Below are 14,349 nucleotides of genomic sequence, written 5' to 3'. Positions count from 1 at the left end.
CTCCCATAAATTATCCAGCTGAAGTGAACGAAATTTGGTGTTTACCCAGGACAACTGCTAGGATACGACATTAATTTAGAAAATAAAAATCATGCAATTTGACTCTGGTAGCACTGATATCATGCAGGGAACCTTCATCTTTTCATTGATCTTTGGTGCTCAACAGAGTACACTTCTGGTATCAGTGGTGGCTCGGGGATGTGCAATGGCTTGAGAATGCGAAAGCAGTTGCAGTGTTTTAAATCATAGAGTCAAATCATCTTTCCTAAGCAGCTTCTAAGAAGCTATTGCTGAGCACTGAAGTTCATAATGCAGCACTGTTCCCTGGAATTTCTGGGCCCCTGCAAATATTCTGGCAGTATCTAGCACTTTATTAACTAGAATAACACTTAGGAAAGTTTACAAATTGATATAAACCATTCCTTATATCTGCTTCCTTTTGCGAGCTAACCTTTTAACTCTTGTTTTGGGCTGACTATAAAAAGCCAGACTGTGCTACTGGGCATTCATGGGAGGGATTATATGAACAAAGCTGTCATTAAAGCACCAAACAAAGCTTCACCGATGGCTCATTTTTATGGCAGTCGAGGTTTGCTATTTGAATCAAGGCCTTGAATCAGAGTGAGGGCTGGTCTACGCTGGGAACTTACATCTGCATAGCTACATCTCTCACGGGGGTGAAAAATCCATACCATGGAGAGATGGAGCTATGCCAACCTCACCTCTGGCATAGACAATGCCAGGTTGATGGAAGGGCACTTGCTGGGGCCACAGTGCGTAAACACTGCAGGGGGGTAGCCTGTGCCAGGCAGACACAAACACAATGTCTGGCACCCCTCCCTCCTGAGCTGCCATGCCAGGAAGGTTCTGTATTAGCAGGGGCAGCAGAGACCCCCACGGTCACCAGGGGCCAGTCCATGGTGCATAGCACAGGCTGCTGTCTCTCTGGGGTGGCATGGAGTCCTGCAGGCAGAAATTCTGGATGGACTTGTGCTGCTCGCAGAGTTGCCCTGTGGAGGTGTTCCAGGAATTCCACTGCTTCACCCCTGGCCGTGCATCTGGTGCCAGTGAAATTTCACTGCACCTACCAGAGAAGATCAGAGAAGATCAAGTACAGGCTGAAGGGGCCACTGCAAGAACACTCTCCATTTCTCTTCACCTTGGAAGAACCACATGGCAGAGGCAGTGTGAAATGTAAGGGATGTGGCTGTGACAGTGCACAGTGCAGGGCACATGGCTGGGGCAGTGCACTGCATGGGGCTGGTGAAGTGCACAACACAAGGCATGTGGCTGGGGCAGTGCACACTGTGGGGCATATGACTGGGGTGGGGCACAATGCAGGGGACATGTCTGGGGTGATCCTTCTTGTCCAGAGACAGATTCAGAGCCGTTGGCTGTTTCCTACTGCTACAGTCTCCTCCCTGGCAAACGTCCCCTGCTAGGAACGCTCTGCCTGGAGCCGCAGCATAGGGTGGATTTAGGCTGGTAGTTTAGTGTGCAAATGGTGATACACTGGAGCTGTCTGTTCTGGGGTAAGAGATTGATTGATCTATAAAAGCACTGGAGAATTTCCCTGAGGTCGTAAGTTTTAATACATTCTGTACAAGCACCTAGAGTCCCTAGGACAAGCACGTTCAGCATGTGGTCATAAATAAATGTCAGTTTCAGGCTGTAAAGGATCCACCAGTTAGAAGTTCTCCCCGAAACTATATTTGGCATTCTTCAGAGAGAGTCATTCAAAGCTCTCCTGTCCAGTTTGCACACAAGAGCCCGTTGCTGGTGCGGTGACACACATCGATGTCCCATTTGGGAAGCAGACTACCAGAGTCTGGCTCCCAGAGCAGCGCCCTGCTGTGCCCAGATGCCTGGCTCTCCGCGGCTGAGGAGCAGGCTCCTGTATGATTACTATTCTCAGCTAGGTATGTTTTGGCTGCTTAGAAACAGCTTCCCACAATGAAAGCACAACGTTATCAGAGATAAATCAGTGCAGAAAACTGCACAAATGGAAACCTGGACAATAGCATCAGTCAAATTTACTCAAGTCCGTGGAGCAGTTCCAAAGGCAGTCCATTGCTAAGTAAGCAAACACGGCTGCGGTTACGGCTCTGGAGTCTCCCATCAAAACCTTCAGCAAATGCTCGCATGTTTTGACGCCAGGGCTCGGAGCAGGCACAGCCCAGCCATATGTGCTGGCCAGGCTCATTTGCTCTGGCCACCCAATAGTATTAAAATCAGCAATAAAACCAAGGCTCAACCTCAAAATGTCAGATCAAATTCAACTCATAGGCTGCTGGTGGCTGGTTCTGCCAAAGAACAAGGTAGCTTCCCATCAACGGAAGAAACCCAGCTTCTTAGCACAGCCACAGGACGCAAACACAGTGCTGGCTGCTCTCTGCTCAGTGTTACCTAATCAAGGGATTTCTTTGGCTGCTCATAGAGAATTGAGCGAGGGCTAAACCGACATCACTCAACTCATTAAAGCAATGGTCGCCATGTCTCAGGCCACACTGGGCATTGTGTTACTGTTGTGTAGGGTTTGTTCTCTCCAAGAGACCCTGGTGCCATAGTGTCGGCCTTGTACATTCAGCCTCTGACCCCAGACACATCAGGACTTCCCTGAGAGCCCAGGGACAGGCTGGGGCTTGCATGAGGGATCTCTCCTCTGTCAGATCCCATTTCCTCACCCACCAATCCACAGCCAGAATCCAAAGCTGGGAGTCTGAAGACTAGCAAGACGCAGGGAGAGAGTGGTCCAGGCACAACATTCTCTGGTGACGGGCTGCATTTTCTCAGCTGCTTGATGGAGCAGCCATACGCGAAGTCACAGACAGACCTGGCCATCTCAGTCCCATAGCTCAGGCAGGGTTTACATCAACTGCCCCCCGGCCTGCTCACAGCCCCCTGCCAGTAGATGGTGCCCGGGTGTGGGTGAGCCCCTGTGGGAGCTGGAGCTGGCTTGCAGATTTACTGGGCTCCCTGAACAAAGCCTCCTTCCAAGAGCAGCCTTATTCTGTGCCGAGCAACATGAGCATAGCCAATGGACATGGGCAGCCCTTGGAGCTCAGATCAGCCATGGACTTGCCGGACAGGGCTGGCTGCATGTGACAGCCACTGCCTGCCTGGAAAGAGGCCAATCAGACTTCTCCCCAGAACAGGCCCTCTGGGCAAAGGGGCAGCATGTGGCCAGGCAGCTGTCCACTCCCAGGGGGCAGCGGGAGAGGGAAACCTGCCTGTGAAGGTTGGTATGTGTTGGAAGTGTGGCCTGGTGGTTGCAGGGGGGGGAGGGTCCATTCCTTCTTACTGCAGAGGGGGGGTGGAAGGAGAGCTCTTTAACCCCTTCAGTACTAGCATGGGGTTTATACATCCCCATCACACAACCTCTCCCTCAAGTTCAGTGTCAGGGTATTCTCTGGTTTCAGAGTAACAGCCGTGTTAGTCTGTAGTCACAGAAAGAAAAGGAGTACTTGTGGCACCTTAGAGACTAACCAATTTATTTGAGCATAAGCTTTTGTGAGCTACAGCTCACTCAGTATGCATCCGATGAAGTGAGCTGTAGCTCACGAAAGCTTATGCTCAAATAAATTGGTTAGTCTCGAAGGTGCCACAAGTCCTCCTTTTCTTTTTAGGGTATTCTCTGTACAGCTGCGGGCTGGTTCTTGGTATGGGGCACACCAGCTCTGCCCAGCTGTGAGCTGGTTTGCTGTGTGGGGCACACTAGCTCTGCACAGCTGTGGGTTGGTTCACAGTACAGGGCACACCAGCTCTGCACAGCTGCAGGCTGGGTCGCGGTGTGGGGCCCACCAGCTCTGCACAGCTGCGGGCTGGGTCACGGTACAGGGTGAACCAGCTCTGCACAGCTGTCATCAGAACTTCGCAGGGGGATTTTTTTTAACAGCAAGACCAGAAATATAATCCAGGCTGCAAAAATGCCCAACTGCTAAGAGTTTGTGTTATCTAAGGGCCATTCCAAGCTAAACCTCTCCAGGAAATGGCAGTGTGTATGTGCATCCTGAGAACTACCTTTAATTTTTGCGAATAGTATTGCAAAGGTTAAATAAGTCCGTGTGTGTGTGTGTAAGGGAGCATGTGTAAATTCACGTATGTATGTGTGAGTCCATGTATAGGGTGGACATTAATGTCTGTGATTGGTGGGAAGAACAATTGTGTTGCTCTGGCAGGTGTGCCAGCGGTCTGCTGCAGAGAGCAGTAAAAGATCATTAGAGTTTCTAAATATTATAGGTAATTTTCTGACACTGTCAGTATTACGCCCACCCAGAGGTAACCTATACTGGACCTCATTGTGCCGGATAAAAATGAACTGATCATTGGGCTGGACAGTGGTGGTTATGGTGATTTTGGCATGATTACATTCATTCTGGGCAACTAAAGAACTGTCCTAATCTGTAATTACATAAATTTGACTCTTCAAAAGGGCTAATTTCCCAAGGCTGAAAAAAATTGAGTGAAATTGATGAGGAGGAAAATTTGGTAGAAAATTTTGAATGAAAATTGGGAGTTGTTTAAGACTAGTTTATTAGAAAGCCAAAAAGACACAGTTCCTCTATCCAAAAAAGTGGACAACTTTGGGGAAAACCCCTTCCTAGTTCAGTGGGAACATGAAGGCAGCAATTAGACAAAAAAAAAAAAAAAGGCCAATATAGAATACATGACAAAAAGGGGAAGTAGATAGCAACCAATGTAAATGAAAAGTGATGAAGTGTAGAAAATAGATAAGAAAGCTAACAGGGGAATAGCCATGGCTGGGAGCAGCAAAAGAAATCTTAGCAATGTATGGGGCAGTTTCTACATGGATATGGTAAAATTGTTAACAATGATGCAGAAAAGGCAGAAGTGTTCTGTAAATATGGCCTGAATTTGGAAAGAAGCAGGATGCTATATTCATACCACATGAGCATGAGGAAGTACTTTCCAATCCATTATTAACTGAGGAGGATGTTGGACAACATCTACTGGGACTAAACATTTTTAAATCAGCCGGCTCAGATAACTGGCACCCAAGAGAGCTAAATGAACTGGCGGAGGAGATCTCTGGCCTGCTGCTGTTGACTGCTAATAAATCTTGGAATACCAGGGAAATTCAAAAAAGGCTGAGAAATTGCTCATGTGCCAATAGTTAAAAAGGGCAAGCTGGGTGCCCCAGGTAGGTATAAGCCGTTTAGCCTGACATCAATCCTGTGCGAAACAAGTGAACATAAACCTGATATGGGATTTAATTGACTGAGAATTAAAAGATGGGAATATAATTAATGCCAGTCAGCATGGCTTCATGGAAAATAGGTCCTGTCACACTCATTTGATTCATTCTTTGATGAGATTACAGGTTTGGTTGATAAAGGTAACTGCATAGATGTAATGTACTTAGACTTCTATAAGGTGTTTGATTTATATAGCACTAATTTTGCAATCAGAATGTTACGCGATACTAACATCAGTAGAGCACGTGTTAAATGGATTAAGAACTGGCTGAATGACAGAGCTCAAAAGTACTCATCAGTGGGGACTCATTATTGAATGGGGGTGTTTCTAGAGGGGCTCCACAGGGATCCATACGAGACCTGTGGCTATTCAACATTTTCATTGGAAGTAAATATAAAATCATTACAGATAACATTTGTAGATGACACAAAGATTGGCAGAAAATAATGTGGAAAATACACGTGAGGACGGGGTAGTCCCACACAGCGATCTGGATCACTTGGGGAGCTGGGGCCACCCCAACAAAACGTGTTTTAATACAGCCAAATGCAAGGGGCAAGGAACGCAATCACCACAGAATGGTTATTGTCACCTGGAAAGCAGTGACTCTGAAACAGTAAGGAGGTGATGTTCCCTCTGCACATGGCAATGGTGAGACCAATACTGGAAACAGGATGTTGAATAATTGAAGAGGGACCTCAGAACAGCCACGAAACTAATTCAACAGCTGGAGGAAATACCTTACAGCAAGAGACTGAAAGAACTCAACCTGTTTAGCATATCAAAAAGCAAATTGAGAGGTGACTTGATTAAGAACATAAGAATGGATCAGAGCACTGGTCTATCTAGCTCAGTATCCTGTCTCTGACAGTGGTCAGTGCTAGATGCTTCAGAGAGAGTGAACAGAACAGGACAATTTCAAGGGACCTGTCTCCAGTTTCTGGCAGTTGGAGGTTTAGGGACACCAGAGCATGGGTTTATACCCCTGACCATCTTGGCTAATAGCCATTGATGGACCTATCCTCCATGAATGTATCTAATTCTTTTTTTAACCCAGTTATACTTTTGGCCTTTAAACCATCCCCAGTCTGACTGCGTGCTGGGTGAAGTACTACCTTTTGTTTGTTTTAAACCTGCTCCCTATTAATTTCATTGGGTGACTCCTGGTTCTTGTGATTATGGTGTATGGGGCACAGATCCACAAAGGTTGATTGATTTCAGTGGACATTAGGAGCCTAAATACCTTTGTGGATCTGGGCATAACTACCATTACAGGGAGAACAAAGATACTGCGTACTAAAGAACTCTTTAATCTAGTAGAGAAAGGCGGAACTAGAGCCAATGGCTGAAGCCAAAGCCAGACGCATTCAAATTAGAAACAAGACACAATTTTTTTTTTTTTAAAACAGTGAGGGTGATTAACCCCTGGAACAAACTCCCAATGGGTGTGGTGGATTCTCCATCTCTGGATGTTTTCAAATCCAGCCCGGATGCCCTCCTGGAAGATGCTTCAGTCAAACACAAGTTATTGGGTTCCATAAAAGAGTAACTGGGTAAAATTCTCTGGCCTGTTCTATGTAGGAAGTCAGACTAGATGGTCTAGGTATCCCTTCCAGCCTTAAACTCTGTGAGCCTATTAATGTGTGAAAGGATGTGTGTGCATCTCCATGTGTGTTAGCATGCATGCGGGCATGCTTGTGTGTCCCCGTTGCCATTGATCGTCAGCTACAATAGCCTCAAGCATTTCCATGCTTAACAGTGGCATTTCCTAGAAATGTTACTGTTGTGGGGCAACGACTCACCGCTGCCTGCTGGTTGTCCAGGGAATTAGCTCTTTTCAGCCAGGAGCACCCTCTGCCAGTCAGCGTCTCACCTGCCACTGACCCTATGCTCCTCCCAGCCCCCTTCTAGCTTAGGGTTCTGCCCCCTGGCAGTACCCCCTCAGTCTAGGTCTCCCCTCCCCTAGCCCTCCCTTGCCTCAGTGTCTACTGTCAGTCATCATCTAGCCCCCACTCCCTGGGGCAGACTGTAGTCTGTACTACTCATCATTGGCAAGGGGGGATCGGACCAGCTGCCTCTGTCTAGGTCTGGGCTGCTCCTCTGCAGCCTTACTACCCTTTTGTGGGCCTTTACCTCGGCCTGGGGCTCTGCTAGGCTAGAGCTCCCCCTGCCCTTCCCCAGAACTTCTCTGCCCTAGGTACCCTCCTCGGCTTCCCAGGCAGCCAGGTCCTCCTCTCTCCATGTAGCTAGAGAGAATCTCTCTCTCTTTCTGGCCCACTGCCCTCTTATAAGGGCCAGCTGCACCCTAATTACATAGGCTACAGCTGTGGCTGTTTTCCCACACAGCCCAGCTTTTTCCCTCTCCCAGGACTGTTTTAAGCCCTTCAAGGCATGGTGGGGGGACCACCTCACTGCAGTTACACTGATAATTTTTGTTTGTGACATTGAAGTGTCATTTTTGTTCCTTGCACACATTTTGATTTAAGGGACTGTATGCGTGGGTGCATGTTTCTTTCATAGGGAAGTACATGGAGCAGGTGGACATGAACTGAACAGGTAAGACCCTCCTTGGCCTCCCAACAGATTAATTCCAACATGTTTGCACAGCTGTCCAAGTTTCCCGTTTCCTCTTCTTTGATGTTTCTTTTTGTGTGTCTTTTTCTGCCCATAAACATCTTTCTTTCTTTTTCCTTCATGGTCGTCAACTTTGTGCTTGTCCACTTAGACTTGAGAAAAGTGCTGCTAGATTGCACTGTGTATTATGTGCCCTGGGAAAGGGCTGTGAATTCAAAGTACAATTCTCTAACCCGCTAACATAATTTACCCAGGGAAAACCCCTCACATAGCCACTCACACTGAGCTGGTTGTTGTTTTGATTTGGGGCTTTTTCTTAGAAATGGGGGAGGTAAGATAGGATAATTAACTTATATCTGAGATTTGTAGCACTATATGCTACAAGAGAGCCATCTGTCTTAGATGGTTGAGACACAAGAAATCCTGCATCTTGGCAGGGGGTTAGACGAGATGACCCTTGTTGTCCCTTCTGACCCTATGATTCTATGCAGGTCCCCCTGGGACCAAGTGTTCCAAATAGCTCCTACGGAGATGGCTATGCAAACCCCTTTGCCAATGCTCTTTATGTGCATCACTGGGCAACTGCTTTTTTAAAGTCCCTCTCTGTGTCTGTGAGGGCTTGTCTATGTGAGCACTTAGTTTGCAGCAAGCTGGGGTGTAAATCGACCCTGCACTAGCCTGTGGTGTGAGCAGTTGTGGGGGAGTAGTTGCCCAAAAAGCCGCCCAGCATCTCAGATGAGCATGCATTCAAGGTGGCTAGCCCTTCCCGCCACTCATACCACAACATCCATACTCTCCGTTCGGCGGGCTTGCTCCACCAGAGCTAGCATGAATATGTCTCCTCGAGCTGGGAATCATAGCCCCAGCTTGAAGTGTAGACACACCCTTCATGTCCATGTGGACTCTGTGCTGCACAGTAAAAGTTCCCCAGCATGCTTTAAGGTACTCCCTTTTCAAAGTGCAACAGGGAACATATAGCATGAGGCAGAAGAGTCCATATGGACGGGTAGAGTTGGTGCAAACTTGTATAGACAAGCCAGGGGTCGGACCTCTTACTGCCTCCATTCTGGAGCTCTGGAATTGAATGCTTTGCATAGTGAGACAGTTACTTTTTGAGCTGGGCTGGATCCCAAACCACTCCAGGGCAAGCAGGTTCCCATTAGATCACTGGTTCAAACACAGCCCAGGTTAGACATGATGAAAAGTTGTTACTGGTGATGGGCCTGCACCAAGACCATCAAGCCAAGCCGTGCAGCTATTGTTACTACCGCTTACTGGCTGGTCAAAGGCTTCTGTGAAATGACTGCACAGAAACCAACCCTCACATTCTATGGAAAAGGCTCATTTCTCTGGAGCTGCGCTGTAAGGTTACACTAGCTATTTGCAAAACAAATGTTCACAGGAAATCTCGACTCTTTGTGACTCTCTCTGGGACTGCACAAGCATCCAGTTGTTGTGGGCTGGAATTCGTACACCCCTAATCACAGAACTATTTAGGACAGATATCCCCATGTGTGCAGGCGGCTGCTGTGGACTCACTTGGGGAGCGTGACATGCGGGCCCCAGGGCCACGCAGCTTCCTGATGCTGTGGATTCTGGCAGGCTAGCGCATTCTTCCTCCTCTGGCTGTCAGAGCACATTCCCCTTTCTCTCCTGCTGGATGATTTGCTGATGACCCTGCAGTTGGGGTATAGCCCATTCTGCTCTCATGACACGTTGAGTGACTTCTTCATCCAATGGGACAAAATGCTGGACCCACTGAGACAGAAATTTGAGAAGATCAGACTCTTAACATGGTCCTGTGGACTCAATACCTCAATATCTGAAGTCATTGGATGAGATGAGGAGTGAGTCCTAGCCCAAACCCCTTCCCAAGGACCAGAGGGTATCTGTTACTAGCATGGGCATGACTATGCTAACAATGATGTTGTGATGCTTTTATGGGTGTGTGACTATACTCATGAAAAGGTGAATGGCTATTTTGTGGGTGTGACTGTGCTAATGAGTTGATGGGGTGCTAGTATGTGGGCACGGCTCTTTTATTTATTTAAATTTTGGCCTTGTACAAACTCCCCCTAAGGGCTTCCAGGCAAAGCTCTGAGCATCCTGGGCAGAAATTTAAAAACATGAGAGCATGGGAGTTAGAAGGTAAAACTTCACCCAAACAGCAGTGGCAATTCCTCCCTCCTCACTACTGCCTACCTTCCAATAACCAGTCATGGGCCAGCACAGCTTCCAACCTAGCACACTGTCCCACCAGAGAAATCCTCCCACAGCCGCCTCAGCCCTGAGACAGTGCCCAGCCAGAGGGGGTGGGGGAGCTTTGCAGCATGCCTGGTAGGGCAACAGCTATTGTTATACCAAGGAACAACATCCTGCTAGTATGGGAGTGACTGTGTTAAGCAGCTGAGCATGCTCAGCGTGAACTAGATTTGCCAGTAAACCAGTGAGAATAAGCTTGGGGCTTGTGTGGCAAGTGAGAGGTACTGCACCATCCCTCCAAACATTAAAGGGCCTGGCTCTGGTTGTCAGTGTCCCGTGCACAGGTGTGTGAAAGGATGCATGCAGGACATTCGCTACGTGCTCTTTAGAATGTACACAGCCTGGAGGTTCTGCTCCCCAGCCCTCTCCTGGGCAGGCAGCATGGTGCTCTCAGACTGGAATTCCTCAGGGGATGGGGCAGGAGTTTTCAATGCACAGTGTATTGACCTCTCAGCTCCATTTAGTTTCAACACTGACAGGAGAAGATTTTCCAGAAAAGAGATTCAAACCACCTCCCTTCTCCCCAGAAGGACTCTAGTTTGTTACCATTCCTGGCAGGCTGTGCTTCCCCATTCTCCAGGCTCAGGACAATGTGACCTATCAGACAGGGCTCAGTAATTTGACTCCAGGATCTCTGTTCATATCTCTGTTTTTCCTAGTGCTGTCTGTCATGTACGCCTTGCACACAGCAGGTTGCAGATTTGGACTGGCTACAGTGCTTCCAACATGGAGAGATACAAGAGATGAGTTCTTTTTATGATACTTTAACACACTGCCCTCTATAGCTGTTATCAGCTCAGACAAGGTGTGTTTCACACATACCTGGCTTCAAAAGCCACCAGATGGCTGAATATTAGAATACAGTTTTAGCATTCCATCACTTCCCCCCTTTTAGTTTTACATTCCTACCATTAACAACATTTACACTATCACAGTCTTTGAAGTTCAGTGTGGATCAGTCTGTTAAGTGTCTCTGAATCGTAGTGCTTTTCTAATAACACAACCCAAACATGTAACAGCTTGGTCATCTGGCTGCCCATTGGTTGCAACAACTGGCTGTGGTCAGTTTGGGATCTTTGAGTCTTCTTTCTGTTCTGTGTCCACTGTTGGTTGATTTTGGTCTGAGTGTTCCATCTGAGGAACAAACTGAAGATGTTGACAGTTTCTGTTGAATGCTCCACTATCAGTCTTGTTCACATACGATCTGGGTGCTGAATACTTTTTCTTTATGACTGCTGGAATCATCTTTTTTTCTCTGTCCACTTTGACACAAACATAGTCACCAGGTTCTAGACCCAGCATTTATCTGAGTGACATCTATTGTAAAAGTGTTCATAATTTCTTTTTTGCCGTTTTATCTGATTTCGCTACTTTCTTCATGTCTGGCCACTTTGGAGATTATTTCTGAGTTGTCTTTCCATCAGGAGTTGTGCTGGACTATATCCAGTAGTTGCTATCAGTATTGATCTGTAGCTCAGAAGAGCAAGGAATGGATCTTCCTGCTGTTGGATTTTCTCGGTTGTCTGCACACCTTTGACAGCCTCTCCATTCGCTTGTGGGTAATGTGGGCTGCTAGTTATATGATCAAAATCATATTTCGCTTAGAATGATTTAACTTCCACTGCAGTAAATTGTGGTCTGTTGTCTGTCACTAGTTGTTCTAGAATACTGAAAGTAGCAAAAGTACACTTCATGTACCTTTTGTAGTGATAACCAAGGTGGAACACCACCCATTGTTTTCATGTTCTCATGTATATAAATCTCCACACTGTATTTTCCACTGAATGCATCCGATGAAGTGAGCTGTGGCTCGGAAGCTTATGCTCAAATAAATTTGTTAGTCTCTAAGGTGCCACAAGTCCTCCTTTTCTTTTTTCACTTTGGGAGGAGGTCATCCAGTGTTGGGAGTATATATTTTTCTCACATCTGCTTCATTAAGTCTTTTAAGAGCCAGACATTTGTATATTTCCATTTTTCTTTATAACCAGTACCATTGGGGTACACCCTGCTGTTGGCTTGGAGATTTTCTCTAATATGCCAATCTCTTCCATTCCCTTTAACTCAGTTTCCACTTTATGAAGCAACAGGATGGGAATACACTATATGGTTCAGCATCATCTCTTAAAGTTATTTGTACTAGATCAAAGTTCCAGTATCATCAAATACTCTGTCAAGTTCTTCCACCTTTGTCACTAGGCCCATCACAGCTTCTTTGCTGCAGTTGAGAAGGTTGTTGTTTGATCACATATACTCTGAATGGCCCATGCAGTTCAGAGTACCTTTAGGGCTACGTCAGGTACTTTCAGCTCTGGAGGGGTTGAAGGTGATTATATGTCCCTTCTGATATGACTATCAATCTGCTTCTGAATCAATGTTAAAGTTAATAGTCTTGTCACGAATGTTCAGTTTCACTCTCCAGAAAGGCTTTTAGTCATCACTCATGATAGATTCCAGAAACAATGGCTCTTGACTGTGTAGTAATCAGTTTCCTGACCCTCTTTGCAAGGCAAACAGCTGCAGAATGTCCATATTTTGTGCACTTACTACATCTTACACCTTTGGCTGGACACACATCTTTGGGTTATGAAATTTTCCACATTTTGTGCATTTGGTGTGAAAGGTTTTGTAGTTAGCCCAGGATTAGTGCCTCTTTGCCTCAGGGATCATATGATAACTACTTTTAGCAGTCATGTGTATTTCTTTACAGCTTCTATGCTAGTTTCTGATTTTTCATGTTGCTCCTACCTTCTGTTTTGCTACTTCATTAGTTCAGTTTGCTTTGCTTTCTGGATAGCTGTATTATAGCGTTAAATATCTCATTAACTGTGGTTGCTGTAAGATGCTTTTGTCTGTTAACCCAATAACCTGTCTGTCTCTCATCTTTTCTTGTACTGGAGACCCCAAAATCACAGTTTTCAGCTAAGGCATTAAAAGCTCTTATAAAAGATCCAACAGATTCCCTTAGTTCTTGAATTCTTTTATGAAAGGCCATGTTTTCACCAACCACATTTCTCTGAGATATAAAGTACAAATCAAACATTGCCAGAACCCTTTCGTAGTCATCATTGTGATTGTCATCAGTAAAGGCAAAGGATTTAAAAGATGCATTCTACCTGCTTCCCCAGAGTATCAATCACAGCTGAGACCTGGATGTCTTCCTCTTCCTGGTGGAGTTTGCAAGATTCTGCATTGCTACCAAAGTGCTGCTTCCAGTCTGTCCATTCTGAGGGTCTGTCAAAGCTGAAGTTCCCTGGGGCATTGAAGAGTGGGGTTGTGATGAGATCGCTCCTGCAACTTGTGTTGCTGTTTTCCTTCTGTTTCTGCTCTCCTCTGGCACCAGTTAGGCTACCTTTGCTTCTGACACCGTGTCACATATTCCTTGTACATGGTACATCGCAGGGCTGCTACTAGCAGGTCAGGCTTTTGTACCAGCTTTGGACTGGCTATAGATTTTCCACCAGAGAGAGAGAGAGAGAGAGAGATCTCTATAACAGTGGTTCTCAAACTTTTTTTTGTGGACGACTTGATAATTGCTGAGCATCTTGGCGGACCACTTAATGATCTTTCCAAATGTTGTTTGTACCGTTAGCTAACTATTGTACAGTGCTTTGGATAAAAGCGCTATATTAAAAAAAAGTAGTAATAATAAACTTTTTTTGTTCTACAAATAAAAGCACACAACTCATTTTAATGTCAGTAGCCTTACCTTTCTAATGCGATGGATGTGCCCTCTCTCCCCCGCTGCAGCAGCCCCCGAGCTGGGACTGGGAAAGAGGGGGGTCTCTCCCCCGCTGCAACAGTCCCCGAGTTGGGACAGGGAAGTGGGGATCTCTCTCCTGCCACAGCAGCCAGAGCTGAGGCTGGGAAGGATGGCTGTCTCTCCCCAGCAGCCAGAGCCCTGGAGCTCGTGAAAGTCCCCTCTTTCTCTGGCCACTGCAGCCCTGCATGTCCCAAATTCCCCCCACCCTCTCTTCTCACCCCACTTCCTCCTCCCACCTACCTCCTATTCCCCCCAAGGCCACCACCTCACCTTACATGTACGTCTTCTCCAGGGTCCAGGCACCTAATTAGTGGAGCCAGGCCTGCGCAGCTCTGCTAATTAGGTGGGTGGCCCTTCATTCTCTCGTGTGCGGCCGTCCAGGTGTGCCCCTTAGAGGAAACTATCTGCAGACCTCCTGAATGGAGCTAGTGGACCACTGCTGGTCCAGGAACCACAGTTTGAGAACCTCTGCTCTATAAGATACTTCAATGCACTGCCAGGTATGGCTGTTACCCTCTCAGGCAAGGTGTGTGACT

The sequence above is a fragment of the Eretmochelys imbricata genome, chromosome 7 (assembly GCF_965152235.1).
Source record: "Eretmochelys imbricata isolate rEreImb1 chromosome 7, rEreImb1.hap1, whole genome shotgun sequence".
Taxonomy (NCBI): Eukaryota; Metazoa; Chordata; order Testudines; family Cheloniidae; genus Eretmochelys; species Eretmochelys imbricata.
The sequence above is the reverse complement of the archived record's forward strand: the minus strand, read 5'-3'. Positions refer to the sequence as shown.